Consider the following 17,311-nt stretch of genomic DNA (forward strand, 5'->3'; position numbering starts at 1 on the left):
CAGTGTATGTGGAGGATGTCCATCAGAAGAAGAGGGATTTGGAAGTGTACGAACACCCGTAAAGGAGAAATGAAGAAAGAAGAAGTCTGAAAGACTAAGTACGCACGACATCACCCTGAAGTAATGAGAGCGCGGTTCCGAGGTGTTGACACACATTGTGGGAAAAGGGTGAGCGGTTTTTAGTGGGTAAGAATCCCATACAATTGTGGAGAGCGGACCCTTCACAAGTGTCCTTTGAAGATTTTCCACAGTCCCTCGTAAAAGAAACCTACATTATTATTATTATTATTATTATTATTATTATTATTATTATTATTATTATTTAATAAGCAAAGGAAAATCTGGGGGCTATAGGCCTTTATGTATGCTGGATACTGCTGGTAAAGGATTAGAGAAACTTTTGCAGCCAAGAATACTTTCAGCAGTTCAACTAGCTGGGGACCTCTCTGATCGTCAACATGGTTTTCGAGGAGGGCATTCGACAGTCGATGCAGTATGGGAAGTGTTGAATACAGCTAAAAGGGCACAAATGGGTAATCATCACTCTCGTAAAGTGACACTCCTTGTGACCCTTGATGTTAAGAACGCTTTCAACTCGATCAGTTGGAATGACATATTGCAAGCGCTTCAAAATACTTTCAAACTACCGGAGTATCTCATGCGCATAATGAGAAATTATTTGAAAGATCGTAATCTAGTATATCACACAGAAGATGGGCAGAGAGTGAAACGGCTCACAGCTGGTGCAGCACAAGGGTCCATCCTTGGCCCAAATCTGTGGAACACAGTATATGATGGATTGTTGAGGTTAGAGATGCCGGAAGACACAATGCTAGTGGGCTATGCTGATGATATAGCTGTTTTGATAGTTGCTCGACATTTGGAGTTGGCTCAGTTTAAGCTAAATCAAGTAATGCGACGGGTGAAAGATTGGATGGCGAATCACAGATTACAGCTTGCAGATCATAAAACAGAGATTGTTCTCTTGACAAGGAAAAGGAACACGACCGTCATTCCAATGTATATTGGACAAACAGAAATTGAAACATCCAGAAGTATAAAGTATCTCGGAGTGACACTTGATACCAAACTTACTTTTTGGGATCATATCAAACGGGCGACAGATAAGGCGGTGAAAACAACGATTGCGCTGAGTAGATTAATGAGCAACGTTAAAGGTCCGAAGTCTAGCAAACGACGACTTCTGATGTCGATAGTTCACTCGACACTTCTATATGGTGCCGAAGTCTGGGCTGAATCTCTGAAGTTTGAAAAATACCGGCGAAGGATAGCTGCGGTACAGCGGAGATCAGCTTTGCGTATTACAAGCGCATATCGCACAGTATCCGAACCTGCGGTCCTTACGATAGCAGCGGTAGCACCGATTGATTTACTTGCTTTAGAGAGACAGGAAGTCTGGCGAACTCACGGAGAGCTCGGAAAGAAGCGCGCTAAGGAGCTAGCTTATAGGCAACGAATGGAGCGGTGGCAGCAAAGATGGGAGGAAGATCCTCGAGGAAAATGGACTAAGCGGCTGATACCACGCCTAGCTGATTGGGTTGCCCGAGTTCATGGCGAGGTTAACTTTTACATTACGCAACTATTGACGGGTCACGGATACTTCCGTAAATTTCTACATAGAGTAGGTAGAGCGAGCGACTCGGCGTGTATTTATTGCAATGATATAGACGATGTATTTCACACATTTTTCGTATGTTATCATTGGTCAACTCAGAGAAGATGTTTATATACTGAGCAAGGAGAGTTGACGCCAGAAACTATTGTGCAGGCGATGCTACGAAACCAAGAATCTTGGGATCAGATAGCAGTATATGTAGAAGGCATCCTGCGTCAGAAAAAGAGAGATATGAATGCTCATGAACGGCAGTAAGGAGAAATAAGGAAGAAGAAACCTAACAAATTAGCACGACACCGCCCTGAAGTAATGCGAGAGCGGTTCCGGGGCGGAGATATACGTCGTGGGAAAAGGGTGTGTGGGTTTTAGTGAGTAGGAATCTCACACGCTTGTGGAGTGCGGACCCTCACAAGTGTCTAATGAAAGATTTCCCACACTTCCCTCGTAAAAAAAAATATATATATATATATATATATTATTATTATTATTATTATTATTATTATTATTATTATTATTATTATTATTATTGTTGTTGTTACTGACATTACTGGACACATTGAACCATTCGAGTCTTTCCATGTTCACTTTATCTTTGAAGGTAATACTGTTTCGTTCTTGTGATCTACCCAGTACAAGAGGGGGCCAGCGCAAGAGGAAAGGGACCAGTAGGAAAGAGAAATGTAGATTAGAGGATAGGAAGAAAAAGTTGGAACAGAGTAGTGAGATGGAGAAAAAGGGTGGAGGAAGTGGGTTCTGCAGGTGTTAGGGAAGTTAAAGGAGACCAGAAGAGGAGGGATCGAATCAGGAGGGTGGCGTGGAGGCTCTGGTCATGGGTGACTCAATTGTCAGGCATGTGGGGAAAGTGTGTGGAGGAAAGGGAACCAAGGTGGAGCATTATCCTGGAATTAGGTAAAGGCAGATGTTGAAGAAAATAGAAGGGAGGGAGGAGGTTAAGGAGAAGGTGGTAATTTTCCACGTTGGTATCAATAATGTAAGGCAAGCAGGAATGAGTACTACCATAGTTGGGGATGTTTGGGATCTGCTTACGGCAGCAAGAAGAAGTTTGAGGAAGCAGAGATAGTTGTCAGTGGGATACTGTGTAGGAGGGATACTGAATGGAGGCTGATTGGGGATTTACATGAGATTATGGAATGGGTATGTGGGAAATTGGGAGCGATATATGTAGATCAGGGGTTCTCAAAGGGTGTGCCGTGAAATAGTTGGACTGTGCCGCGAAAAAATTGCATTGTGTATTCGATATTTTCAGTAATACTATTTATTAAAATCACAGAACGGCGTAAGACTACGTGCATTAAAACTCAAAAAATCTGTCAGTAATATTACATTATTATTGCAATTTAGTGGGAAATGTGGGCTTCTTTACTTATGCACAACTGTTCGATGTGGGGAGGAATCGCAAACACACATGTAATTCTTGGTCTACAGAAGGAAGTTTCTTATTTTCAGTGCAAGTCAGTGCCGAAAATCCCTGTTCGCACAGATATGTCATTGAAAACTGCATTAATATAGATATAGCATGCTCTGATAACACTGAGAACTCTCTTTTCGCTAAAATCTAGAACTGAAGTAGTGTTTCTTCTCTAAATTTCAGCTTCAAAGTTCAATCGGCTTGAAGTTCAGCTGATTCTTCTGCCTCTTCTAATGGTAAATGTTTTGTGTCCTCAACAGTAACGGCAAAGGGATCGCGAACCCAATCGCATTCCTTCACGTTGAGGGAAGGAAAATGAAAATACACAGCCTGTTTCCAGTCATTTGACCGGGTCAGGAATGAAATGAATGAAGCCCCCTTCTAGCGGCTGGCAGCCAAAGCCTATCGCATTCATCTAGGACAATGATTAATAATGATTAATGAAATGAAATGATATTGGAGTGGGTTGCTGGAATGAAAGATGACAGGAAAAAACGAAGTAGGCGGAGAAAAACCTGTCCCGCGTCCACTTTGTCCAGCACAAATCTCGCATGGAGTGACAGAGATTTGAACCACGAAACCCAGTGGTGAGAGGCCGGTGCACTGCCGCCTGAGGCACGAAGTCTTAGGGGAAGGAAAATATTCTTACAATTTATTCCCCAAAACAGAAAGATGTTCTAAAATCAGACTGGAACAGATGTCAGTATCAGCTGTGAAAGGAAGCATTTCAATATGAATTTTTCAAATTTTAACTTCCACAGTTGAATTTTTCTTAGGAATCCATTTAGTTTGTCATTCGATATATGAATATTCTCTTTCCCTGCATACTGGCATTGAAATTATTCAAATGTCCAAAAATATCAGCTACGTATGCAACTTTGGAACATCAAGTTTCGTCGCTAATGAGGTCAGCAAACTCAGGTTTTTCTGAGACAAATATTTGTAACAACTCATTTCTAAGTTCATAAAATCTGAAAAGTACTCTTCCCTTTGGACAGCCAGTGAATTTAGGTGTGAAGGACCAGAGTTTCATGAACAGGTCCTGCTTCCTTACACATTACTTTCAGAAGTCTAAATTTCACAGCTCTTATGTAATAAACCATTTCAACATTCGAGCTCATTACGTTACTTAGATCTGAAGGAATGGTCTTTGCTACCAAAGCTTCCCGATATAAAAAAGCAAAAACAATATGTGGACACAATGTACAGAAAATCTTGCTTCAACCTTGAAGTAAAACCTCTTATTCGACCAGTCATTGCTAGGGCTCCATCAGTGCACACTGAAATAAAATTGTTCTATTTTCCTCCAAAGTCGTTGCCATAGAATAATGTGTCTCATCCTGTTGCAGTCAGAGGCAATTCTTTGGAGGAAAGGAACTGTTCAGTAAGTGATTCTTCGTTTAAAAATCTCATGTAGCTCATTAATGGACATTTTTTACTTATGTCTGTTTTTCATCCAGTTACTGTGCACATTTTTTACCATCATGTAATTTTTCCACTACTTTTTAAATATCAGCTGACATGTTTTATATGCGTCGAGCAATTGTATCGTTTGACAAAGGTTCCTTTGATATCTCCCTCACCGGGCGAGTTGGCCGTGCGGTTAGGGGCGGGCGGCTGTGAGCTTGCATCCGGGAGATAGTGGGTTCGAATCCCACTGTCGGCAGCCCTGAAGATTGTTTTCCGTGGTTTCCCATTTTCACACCAGGCAAATGCTGGGGCTGTACCTTAATTCACGCCATGGCCGCTTCCTTCCAACCTCCAGGCCTTTCCTATCCCATCGTCGCCATAAGACCTATCGCTGTCGGTACGACGTAAAGCCACTAGCAAAAAAAAAAAATTAAAATAATTCTCCCTCTCGGCAGTCTCTCCAACATTGAGTAACTATTTCTTTATAAGGAGGTAAAATCAAAGTTTCTGCTGCTGCATGTGACTGCATATTCCAGGCAATTATTTCTGCTACTTTATAGCTAGCCACTAGTGCTTTTTCTGAAGTTGTAATTATTTTATTCATTGCCTTGCCTTCTTTAATTTGAGAAGAGAGTAAATAACTTTTATATTTATTTTCTAAGTGACTGTTTCATTTCAACTGTCCCTTTAGTTTGCTTGGAACCATACATTCATTGCTTAATTTTTCACTACATACAACACACTCAGAAAGCTAAAGAGTTCCAGACTCAGTAAATGTAAATCGGAAGCATAAATAAGAATCCTGATACCTGCGCACAGCACCTGACCATGCGGAAGTAGCTTTTCACTGACACTTGATCCGGGTGATTCACTTGTTCTCTTTTCACTCTGATGTTCTTCACTGCTGTTTAATCGTTGGCGTGTAATTAAAAACTTCTCCATATTACCACACAATATCTGTGTATTTACTTCAGTTTTATAATAACCTCAAATGCTGCAACTTATTCAACAATCAATTGTACTACATTTAAACATCTCTCCGAATCCAACTAAACTGACTGCAGGTGACCATTGATTGGTTTATATATGCTCCACTAAGGTTTGGGAGTGATTGACATGTTTCTCTACTAATGTTCCAGTGGTTCGTGTACCCTCCGCTAGGGTTATACATCTTTCGGGACTGCTCTGTAACGTTCGGGGTGTGCCGTTATACTTAGAATAGCGAAAGTGTGCCGCGAAATTATTAAGTTTGAGAACCCCTGATGTAGATCCTAATGGGTGGGTAGGAGATACAGATCTATAATCAGTGGGGTATGTTTAGAAGAGTTATAGGGAGGTACATGCAACGAAGGCAGGATGGACCAAGGAGTAGTGATGACAGTATGGGAAGCATGAAGTCAAGTAAGGATGACAAAATGGTTAGTGTTAAACTGCAGAAGTATTGTAAAGAAAGGAATGGAATTAATAATTTTAGAGATTTTACCAGATTTTGTAATAGGAATAGAATCATGGCTGAGAAGTGATATTATAGATGCAGTAATTCTCACGACACTAGTGTCTATCGTAGAGACAGGTTAGGAACGACAGGAGGGGGAGTATTTATCTGGTGAAAGAGGAATTTGTACGGTATGAAATAGTTGAAAATGACATACATGAAATTCTAGGTGTAAAACTCTTCTCCAAAGACTATAGGCAACTAGATGTTTTTGGGGTGTAAAGACCTTGAAGGCTGCCGCTGACAAAGAATTATTTGATAAGCTAATCAGCTGTGCAGGAAACGGCACAGAAAGGAACGTTACTGTAGCGGGTGATCTAAACTTGCCAAATGTTAACTGGGTAGGGAATGCAAACGACAGAAAGCAAATGGTAAATCAGTTATTATGGGAACAAGAACAAGAAAGTGATCGAACCAACTACAGGGAAAGATATTCTAGGCATGGTGGTGATAAAACCAGATGCACTCTAAGGTGATAATGAAGTGATAGATGAGACGGAGTTAAAAATAAATGTTTTGGAAAGGAACGTCAATGGTTCATGTTTGTGGGTTACTGTAGTCACGTCCTAGTTCGTGAATCATGGGCAACGGCTGAGTGGCCTAGTACGTGGTCCTGAGAGTCGGGATACCAGTTGCTATGGAATGGGAGTGGGCATCTCGGACATATTCCGAGTCATGGCCCTCCTTGTGCTCAGGCGGCTAGGACTATACAATTCACCGATGGTCCATAACCCGTTAGAGGAGAGATCCTCACTTGGACTATGTGCAAGTAGGGTAGCATCCTGCTTCATGAATTTACTGAGCTCAGAACATTTTAAACAAGCCTCGGACCTATGGGAGTAACAGAGTCCCACTCCCATTTGACAGGCGAGGGACTCCTTGGAAACAACTTGGCGAACAAAATGGAATTCGATGGGGAGCTATCAATATTAATGGGGCTTATGGAAGAAAGAAAGTAGAACTGGCTGAGTCAGCAACAGAGGATGTATCTGGATGTGCTAGGAGTAAGTGATATTCGGGTAAGGGAAGATAACGAGGAAGAGATAGGAGATTATAAAGTGTACTTGACGGGTGTTAGAAAGGGAAGGGCAGAGTCTGGGGTAGGGCTCTTTATCAGGAATACCATTGCACGTAACATAGTTTCTGTTAGGCACATAAATGAGCGAATGATGTGGGTAGATTTGTCAGTTGGAGGAATTAGGACTAGAATTGTGTCCGTGCATTCACCATGTGACGGTGCAGTTGAGGATGAAGTTGACAAATTTTATGTGAAGCATTGAGTGACATCGTGGTCAGGGTCAACAGCGAGGACAGAATAGTGCTAATGGGCGATTTCAATGCGAGAGTTGGAAATAGAACTGAAGGATACGAAAGGGTGATTGGTAAATGTGGGAAAGATATGGAAGCTAATGGGAATGGGAAGCGTTTGCTGGACTTCTGTGCTAGTATGGGTTTAGCTGTTACGAATACATTCTTCAAGCATATGGTTATGCACCGCTACACATGGGAGGCTAGGGGTACCAGATCCATAATAGACTATATCTTAACAGACTTCGAATTCAGGAAATCTGTAGGAATGTACGAGTTTTCCGCGGATTTTTCGATGATACAGATCACTATCCGATCTGTAGTGAACTAAGTATCTCTAGGCCTAGGGTAGAGAAAGTGAAATCTGTCTGCAAACGAATAAGGGTAGAAAATCTCCAGGACGAGGAAATTAGAAGTAGATGGATATGATTAGTGAGAAGTTTCAATCAGTAGACAGAAAGCAGGTTCAGGATATAGAACGTGAATGGGTGGCATACAGGGATGCTGCAGTAGAAACAGCAAGGGAATGCCTAAAACAACTGTGTGTAAAGATGGGAAAAGGCGAACATCTTGGTGGAATGATGAAGTGAGAGCAGCTTGTAAACGTAAAAAGAAGGCTTATCAGAAATGGCTCCAAACAAGGGCCAAGGTAGACAGGGATTTGTTCATAGATGAAAGAAACAGAGTGAAACAAACAGTTGTTGAATCCAAAAAGAAGTCATCGGAAGATTTTGGTAACAACCTGGAAAGGCAAGGTCAAGCAGCAGGGAAACCTTTCTGGACAGTAATAAAAAATCTTAGGAAGAGAGGGAAAAAGGAAATGAACAGTGTTTTGAGTAAATCACGTGAACTCATAATAGATCCCAGGGAATCACTGGAGAGGTGGAGGGAATATTTGAACATCTTGTCAATGTAAAAGGAAATCATCCTGGTGGTGTTGCGAATAGCCAAGCTCATGGGGAGGAGGAAAATGTTGGTGAAATTACACTTGAGGAATTGGAAAGGATGGTAAATAAACTCCATTGCCATAAAGCAGCAGGAATAGATGAAATTAGACCTGAAATGGTGAAGTGTAGTGGGAAAGCAGGGATGAAATGGCTTCATAGAGTAGGAAAATTAACATAGAGTGTTGGTAAGGTACCTTCTGATTGGACAAAAGCAGTAATTGCACCTTTCTATAAGCAAGGGAACAGGAAGGATTGCAACAACTATCGAGGTATATCTCATTGATTAGTATACCAGGCAAAGTATTCACTGGCATCTTGGAAGGGAGGGTGCAATCAGTCGATGAGAGGAAGCTGGATGAAACCCAGTGTGGTTTCAGACCACAGAGAGGCTGTCAGGATCAGATTTTCAGTATATGCCAGGTAACTGAAAAATGCTACGAGAGGAATAGGCAGTTGTGTTTATGTTTCGCAGATCTAGAGAAAGCATATGACAGGGTACCGAGGGAAAAGATGTTCACCATACTGGGGGACTATGGAATTAAAAGTAGATTATTAAAATCAATCAAAGGCATTTATGTTGACATTTGGGCTTCAGTGAGAATTGATGGTAGAATGAGTTCTTGGTTCAGGGTACTTACAGGGGTTAGACAAGGCTGTAATCTTTCACCTTTGCTGTTCGTAGTTTACATGGATCATCTGCTGAAAGGTATAAAATGGCAGGGAGGAATTCAGTTAGGTGGAAATGTAATAAGCAGTCTGGCCTATGCTGACGACTTGGTCTTAATGGCAGATTGTACCGAAAGCCTGCAGTCTAATATCATGGAACTTGAAAATAGGTGCAATGAGTATGGTATGAAAATTAGCCTTTCAAAGACTAAATTGATGTCAGTAGGTAAGAAATTCAACAAAATTGAATGTCAGATTAGTGATACAAAGCTAGAACAGGTCAATTATTTCAAGTATTTAGGTTGTGTGTGTTCTCCCAGGATGGTAATATAGTAAGTGAAATTGAATGAAGGTGTAGTAAAGCTAATGCAGTGAGCTCGCAGTTGTGATCAACGGTATTTTGTAAGAAGGAAGTCAGCTCCCAGACAAAACTATCTTTATATCGGTCTGTTTTCAGACCAACTTTGCTTTACGGGAGCAAACGCTGGGTGGACTCAGGATATCTTATTCACGAGTTAAAAGTAATAGACATGAAAGTAGCGAGAATGATTGCTGGTACAACAGGTGGGAACAATGGCAGGAGGGTACTCGGAATGAGGAGATAAAGGCTAAGTTAGGAATGAACTCGATGGAAGAAGCTGTACGCATAAACCGGCTTCGATGGTGGGGTCATGTGAGGCGAATGGAGGAGGATAGGTTACCTAGGAGAATAACGGACTCTGCTATGGAGGGTAAGAGAAGTAGAAGTAGACCAAGGTGACGATGATTAGACTTGGTTTCTAACGATTTAAAGATAAGAGGTATAGAACTAAATGAGGCCACAACACTAGTTGCAAATCGAGGATTGTGGCGACGTTTAGTAAATTCACAAAGGTTTGCAGACTGAACGCTGAATGGCATAACAGTCTATAATGATAATGTATTATTGTATGTATGTATGTATGTAAGGAATGTCACAAATGATGATGATGATGATGATGCTTGTTGTTTTAAGGGGCATAACATCTAAGTCATTGGCCCCTGATGGTACGAAATGAAATGACAAATTAAAAGTTTTAAATCATCCACTGACCAAAATAAAAAATGGCATGAAGAATGAATGGATGGATATGAATTTAAAACAATCAGTGTATCCTGCCTAAACAACTACCATAAAAATTAGTATTACTGACCAAGAGATCACTTCTAAAGCACAAAATCCTGAATCAAGAATGCTTGTTGTTTAAAGACGTCCAAATTACAGGTCACCGGCCCCACATAATGGTACTTATCGCTAGTAAAGGAGAACCATGGTATTTGTCTTATTGGGGTACTAATCAAAAGTAGTGTAGACTCACGGTGTTCCACACATGATGGTACTACTCACAAGTACTGGACGTCGTACACGTAACGCAGACCTATTGTGTTTCTCACATAATGGCGCCACACATAGGCAACGCAAACCGATGATGTTCCTCATCTATAGGTGTACTAATCACAGGCGCCGGTATTCCAGTGGTGTTCCTAACATAGTGGGTACTAAGCACAGGCAACGCAGACCCACATTGCCGCTCATATAGTGGTACTAATCACAGGCAACGCCCAGACCCGTGATGTTGCTCACAAGGGTACGACTCACGGGTACTGGAAACCCACAGTGACCCACTCTCTGCTGCTACTAATCACAAACCTATTTCGTACCTAATATAGTGGTACTACTCGCAAGTACAGGCAATGCATGGTGTTCCCCGCGTGATGGTACTAATCAAAAGTAGTTTTATGGTTCTAATACAATCATCCCTTGGTCGCACCTTTTAGTCGCCTCTCACGACAGGCAGGGGATACCATGGGTGTATTCTTCATCTGCATCCCCCACCCACAGGGGATAGACTGAGAAAAAGGAAGAAATAAGAAGATCCGTCACTTCGAAAAATGAAATTGTAGTGATTACTTGGATTTGATTATTTGGACTCGGAAGACGACGATGAATTGTGTATGTAATGTATTTATTCATTTGTTTCTTTTGGTATTTTGGGATTGATTGATTTTATTATGACTTTAAGATTGGTCCTTTATCACATAAAGTAAGATGTTTTTGGAAACTCCACTTCCTCCAACTCCATTGGGATGGATAGGTCTGGATATTGCATCAGTGTCGTAATTTCTCGAGGCTTCACAAATGTTCTTGGTCAGCACTAATTCTTGTGCTCCTATTGGAGAAAATAAAAGTAAATGTGATTGGTAGGTGAAGGAAAAAGTTCGGACGCTCATTGGCCATTGTAAGATTTCCTAATTTCCGGAGAGAAGCGTTGTCGCTGGAGCCTTGCTCTGCGAAGGTGTCTTTTCTATTTGACCAGTGAAGGGAACGGTTGCCTGCAAGGGTACAGGTCTTCTTGGCCCCACCATCAGGTAAGCACTTAATTGTTTTTCACCTTTCGGTATTTAGTTTCAAATGTAGCGTTTCATTTAATTTATTTTGCCGGAGCTTATCCGTATTTCCCTTCACCATCCAAATTTGATTATAATGACTTAGCCGTTTCGGTAAGTCGCATCACCTTGTAAAGAGACAGTTCCCGTTTTGTTGTTGTTTTAGTAAATAATGTTCAACGCTTTTCGATGTAATAATTCCCTATTAATTTCCCCTTTGGGGCTGTCTCTTAGTTCTGCATCATCCTAGATATATACACGTTTAGAAAAGGCGCCTACCTCAGAAGTGTTTTTGAGGACGCTGGCCGCTAAAAGTGTGCTGCACTAGGGTAATTATCTTAAATATATTTTCCGTGTTTTCTATGAATAACCTTCTCAGGACATGTTGCCAAAATTTTATTCATTCTGTAACCCCTTAAATAAGGTTACAAGTAATAGTTTATAGTAATGATGATAATAATAATAATAATAATAATAATAATAATAATAATAATAATAATAATAATAATAATAATAATAATAATAATAATAATAATAATAATATTTGCTACCACTTTGCAAACACAGCATTACACAGAAATACATTTTGACACAAGGAGGAATGATAATAAGTTGCACGAAAATAAAATCATAACAAACAAGTTAACAAACATGACGACTAAGGATAGTGTGGAAGGTGGCTGGGAACCATATCCAGGCGTGGAAGGTATTGGCATTGCTGAAGAAGCGAAGTCAGTGATGATTCAAAATTAATATACCTTTACTTAAAATTAAATTGAAATGAAAGCACAAATGATCCACAAAATTACACCTTATATTGATTACCCAGAAGGTTCAACTTCAGTGATTTTACTTAGTATAACTTGATTTCGGAAAATTTCACACATGGCGTAATGTTTAAATTACATAAAACTGTCAGAAGGAATAAAATTTGACAACATGTCCTTAGAAGGTTATTCATAGAAAACACGGAAAGTATATTTAAGATAAATACCCTAGTGCAGCGCACTTTTAGCAGCCAGCCTCCTCAAAAACACTTCTGAGGTAGGTGCCTTTTCTAAACGTGTATATATCTAGGATGATGCAGAACTAAGAGACAGCCCCAAAGGGCAAATTAATAGGTAATTATTACATCGAAAGGCGTTGAACATAATTTACGAAAACAACAACAAAACGGGAACTGTCTCTTTACAAGGTGATGCGACTTACCGAAACAGCTAAGTCACAAATTTGGAAGGTGAAGGGAAATACGGATAAGCTCCGGCAAAATAAATTAAATGAAACGCTACATTTGAAACTAAATGCCTGAAAGATGAAAAACAATTAAGTGCTTACCTGATGGTGGGGCCAAGAAGACCCGTACCCTTGCAGGCAACCGTTCCCTTCACTGGTCAAATAGAAAAGACGCCTTTGCAGAGCAAGGCTCCAGCGACAACGCTTCTCTCCGGAAATTAGGAAATCTTACAACGGCCAATGAGCGTCCGATCTTTTTCCTTCACCTACCAATCACACTTACTTTTATTTTCTCCAATAGGAGCACAAGAATTAGTGCTGACCAAGAACATTTGGGAAGCCTCGAGAAATTACGACACTGATGCAATATCCGGACCTATCCATCCCAATCTGGCATGTGTACAAAACAGGAAGTGGAGTTTCCTAATACATCTTACTTTACGTGATAAAGGACCAATCTTAAAGCCATAATAAAATCAATCAATCCCAAAATACCAAAAGAAACAAATGAATAAATACATTACATACACAATTCGTCGTCGTCTTCCGAGTCCAAATAATCAAATCCAAGTAATCACTACAGAAATAACAGAAAAGAAAGGCAAGGGTCACGAAGGGCGTGAAAATGAAAGATTCCCTGGGCCTCGAATGCTCTAATACCGTCGGGATCGGAAAAGAACAAGAGTTGACTAAGGGAGGTCGGACAGGACAGATGAAAGTGAGGAGCCGGGCACAAGTGGAAGCAATGCCAGATCTCAGCTAAGGGCCCCATGGCTGCGAACCCACTCTCCCAAGTTGAGAGCCCCTTGGGTCCCTTTTAGTTGCCTCTTACAACAGACAGGGGATACCGTGGGTGTATTCATCTGCGTCTCCCACCCACAGGGGGTGAATGTCATAAAATTAGGACTATTAGCTAATACTATATGGCTGATAAGAGGGGAATGAGGAAATTTTAAAAACGCTTTTATGATCAATGGAAAATGATAAATAAAAATGTAAACACCCTATGGGATGGGTTTAAAGCAAATTGCTGAGAGGTGTGAAAACAGGTATGTACCTTTCAAAGTGGTAAGGAATAGTAAGGATCCATCATAACAAGGAAATAAAAAGATTAAGAAGGAGATGCAGATTAGAAAGAAAAAGAGTTAGAAGTGGTGGCGGGAGTAAGGACAGATTGAAGGAACTTGGTAGGAAATTGAATTCAGCCAAAAAAAAAATCAGCTAAAGATAACATAACGCAAACATAATAGACAGCCATATGGATTTTAGGGACCAATGGAAGGATATGCATAGATACTATAAGGCAGAAACAGGTTCCAAGAAGGACATTCCAAGGATCATTAATCAACACGGGGAATGTACACGCGAGGACTTACAGAAGGCACAAATATTCAGTCAGCAATATGTAACGGTAGTTGGATATAAAGAAAATGTCCAGATAGAGGAGGTGACTAATGCTGGCAAAATACCAAAATTTACCTATGATAATAAAGTCCGGCCCCGTGGTGTAGAGGGCAACGCGTCCACCTGTCAACCAGCAGCCCCGGGTTCGATTCCCAGCCGGGTCAGGGGTTTATAATTGTAAATGATTAATATCCCTGGCCTGGGGATTGGGTGTTTGTGTCATCCTTAACGTTCCTTTCCTCACATTCAACACTTTACACTTCCGCAATAGGCATAGATATCAAGGATAATTAAATAAAAAACCACCTATTCAATACTTTCCATCCTTGATATCTATGCCTAACGTCATCTTCAATACGGAACAATAATGAGAGTTGTTACTTGTAATTTGGTAGCCAACCAGGCAAAATACCGTTTAAATAGGTACTTCAACCTTAAGGTCAAGATTTGTAAACTAACTAAAGACATAGCCTTTCTAAAACAGTGTCTAGAACTAAAATTGATCCCAAAATTTTTGAAACCTACACAGCGAAAAAACTTATCTAACCAAAGTTTGATTAGAGTTCAAAACAAGGTCAACGACATTTGGTTAAGAAATGAAATTAAAGCGTCATATAAAAAGAAGTCGCTTTTAAATCTGCATTGGAAAGTATTGAATAGGTGGTTTTTTATTTAATTATCCTTGATATCTATGCCTAACGTCATCTTCAATACGGAACAATAATGAGAGTTGTTACTTGTAACTTCTGCAATATCCAAAATACACGCAGGTTCATAACATAAGGTGCAAGTACGGGCAAAAGATCTTTCTAGGTCGATGTCCTGAACAAATAGCAATTTTTTAAAATATGATAATAAAGACATTTGTGACACACTCCAGCAAGCAGTAACTCAATGACAGCGGTGTCTGGATTAGTATGGAATCACACGAAAGCACTCGATTCCTCATGACGACACAAACCCGTATGGCAATCCACAGCAACATAGTGGTAAGCCCTGGTGTCTAATTATGAACGAGCAATAAAACTCTAGATAACATTATTTACATCTTGTTCATGATAATAACACAAAAATAGTTCATTCAATTTTGCAGTTAATGTATTCATTTATTTTATTTCTTTAACTGCCAGTTTACAACAGGGTAGTAAATCCCAATTACAGTATACCTAAAAATCTTAAAAGTAGTTATTAAATTACATTGCCACAAAGTCTTCGATCTTGATATCTAAAAATACAATTCTTATTCTTAATAACTAAATTATTAATTCAATTACATTGATAAATGTCTTATATCTTAATAGCTAAAAATACAATTCTTAATAACTAAATTAATCATTCAATTACATTGATAAAGGTCTTATCTTAGTAACTAAAAATACAATTCTTAATACAGTACCTAAATTATACATTCAATTACATTGACAGAAGTCTTACGTATTAATAACTGAAAATACCACTGTTAATTGTTAATAACTACATTATTCATTCAATAATTCGGTACAGTACCTACAATAACTTTCTGACAGCTTTCAGTTGGATGTTAATTCTTAGTGTTGTGGCAGTGTAGCTGCAAAACGTTTTATGAATACGGATATTGACATGTTAAAGTTCAAGTTATTGTCCATGTTGACCGATTCAGTACAGTTGCTACATAACCTATAGAGTGTGGTTGTGGGCAGTCGTCAGAGCTCTTTAAGTCCTAAACATGCTGCGTTCTCTTGAGTGCAAGCGAGGTACGCAAAAATTCAAATGGGACAGTAAATACATATTATCTATTTTATTGTTTAATAATTATGCAGCTACTTGGCATAGATTATTTTTCGCAGAATTTCAAGGCATGCCACTCCGACACTGGTTATTAATTTTTTTTTTGTCACCATAAATGGGTACAAGCCATATGTTTGGTAATGTAAGAATCTTACAAAACGTTTTTGCACCCTTTCGATTAACTTACTATATTTATTGAACCTTGGATTCCATATAACGCTAGCATATTCAAATTTAGTTCGTAAAAAGGAATTATCGAGTGCTATGATGGAATTCGTCTTCCTGAACAGTTTTGTGCTTTGTATGACAAATCCCAATGCCCGGTAGGCCTTTCCTGTCACCTTGTTTACATGAGCTGTGAAAGTAAGACCCTTGTCAAGCCGGACACCAAGGTCTCTGACTTGGTCAACTTCCTGCAGGATGTTTGGACCCAGCTTGTATGGAAAGATATCTTTATTCCTTTTCTGGGTGAATGACATTGTTACACATTTCAAGATGTTAAATTTTAGTCTGTTCATATGACTCCACATCAGAATACCATCGTGGTCTTTTTGTTGTAAGAGGCAGTCTTGTGTTGAGCTAAAATGTCTGAATATTTTGAAGTCATTGGCATAAAGGAGACAATTGGAATTCTTTACATGTTTAGGCAAATCATTTATGAAAATCACGAACATAATTCAGCCCAGGTTCGAACCCTGAACGATTCCCGAATTTACATTGTATTCCAAAGAGGAATTTCCAAGATATTTAATATACTGTTTTCTATCATTCAGATAAGTACTAAAAAATTTGAGCATATCTCGTGAGAAGCCAAATCTACTCAATTTATTTAACAATATATCATGATCCACACTGTCAAATGCCTTTTCAAAAATCTGTGAAAAAAACGTCCATTTGTCCCCCATTATCTAATTGTTTCGATATATCCTGACACAGATTGGCCAGATTTGTAAGTGTAATTCTCCTAGATACAAACCCATGTTGCTGGTCAGATATTAGTGGTCCAATGTGTAAGATAATCTTACCATAAAGAATAAACTCGAAAATTTTTGCAAAAGCTGATAGGATACACACTGGTCGATAGTTTTTAATTAACAGCTGATGATCACCTGATTTTAGTATGGAGTAAACCTGAGACTTTTTCCAAACATCAGGAAAAGTTTGTGTTTTAAGAGCAAGATTATAAAGAAAATATAATGGCTTCTTAAGAATTCCTGCACACCCCTTTACGATACATGGAGGTATCTGATCGAGACCTGCAGATGACTTCAGCTTTAATTTTCTCAATACTCTGTCAATGTCTTCCATCGTTATTTTATGGATGTGATAAGTCTCTGAGTCACTAGTATTATCTGTGGGAATATCGTACAGAGCCGTGTGCTGAGAACAGACCGATCTGAAAAAACTAGCAAACCCATCCACAACTGATTCACCACTCGAACTCCTCATTATTGTGCCACATATTATTACAAGTTCCTAAGTTACGTTTTGTACTTTTTACATAAGACCAATAATTTTACAATCATGTGTAATGGTTTCTTCGACAGTCGTTACATATTTCCTATAAGCTACTTTAATATCAGCCTTAATTTTCCTTATGAGTTGCTTAA

General features: G+C 39.5%; 1 protein-coding gene across 1 annotated transcript in view; it reads right to left on the reverse strand.

Moving 5' to 3' along the window:
• Pask (PAS kinase) overlaps positions 1-17,311 on the reverse strand; it is a 453,665-nt gene that overhangs the window by 363,814 nt on the left and 72,540 nt on the right. The window lies entirely within an intron of this gene.

This window comes from Anabrus simplex, chromosome 8, assembly GCF_040414725.1.
Source record: "Anabrus simplex isolate iqAnaSimp1 chromosome 8, ASM4041472v1, whole genome shotgun sequence".
Taxonomy (NCBI): Eukaryota; Metazoa; Arthropoda; class Insecta; order Orthoptera; family Tettigoniidae; genus Anabrus; species Anabrus simplex.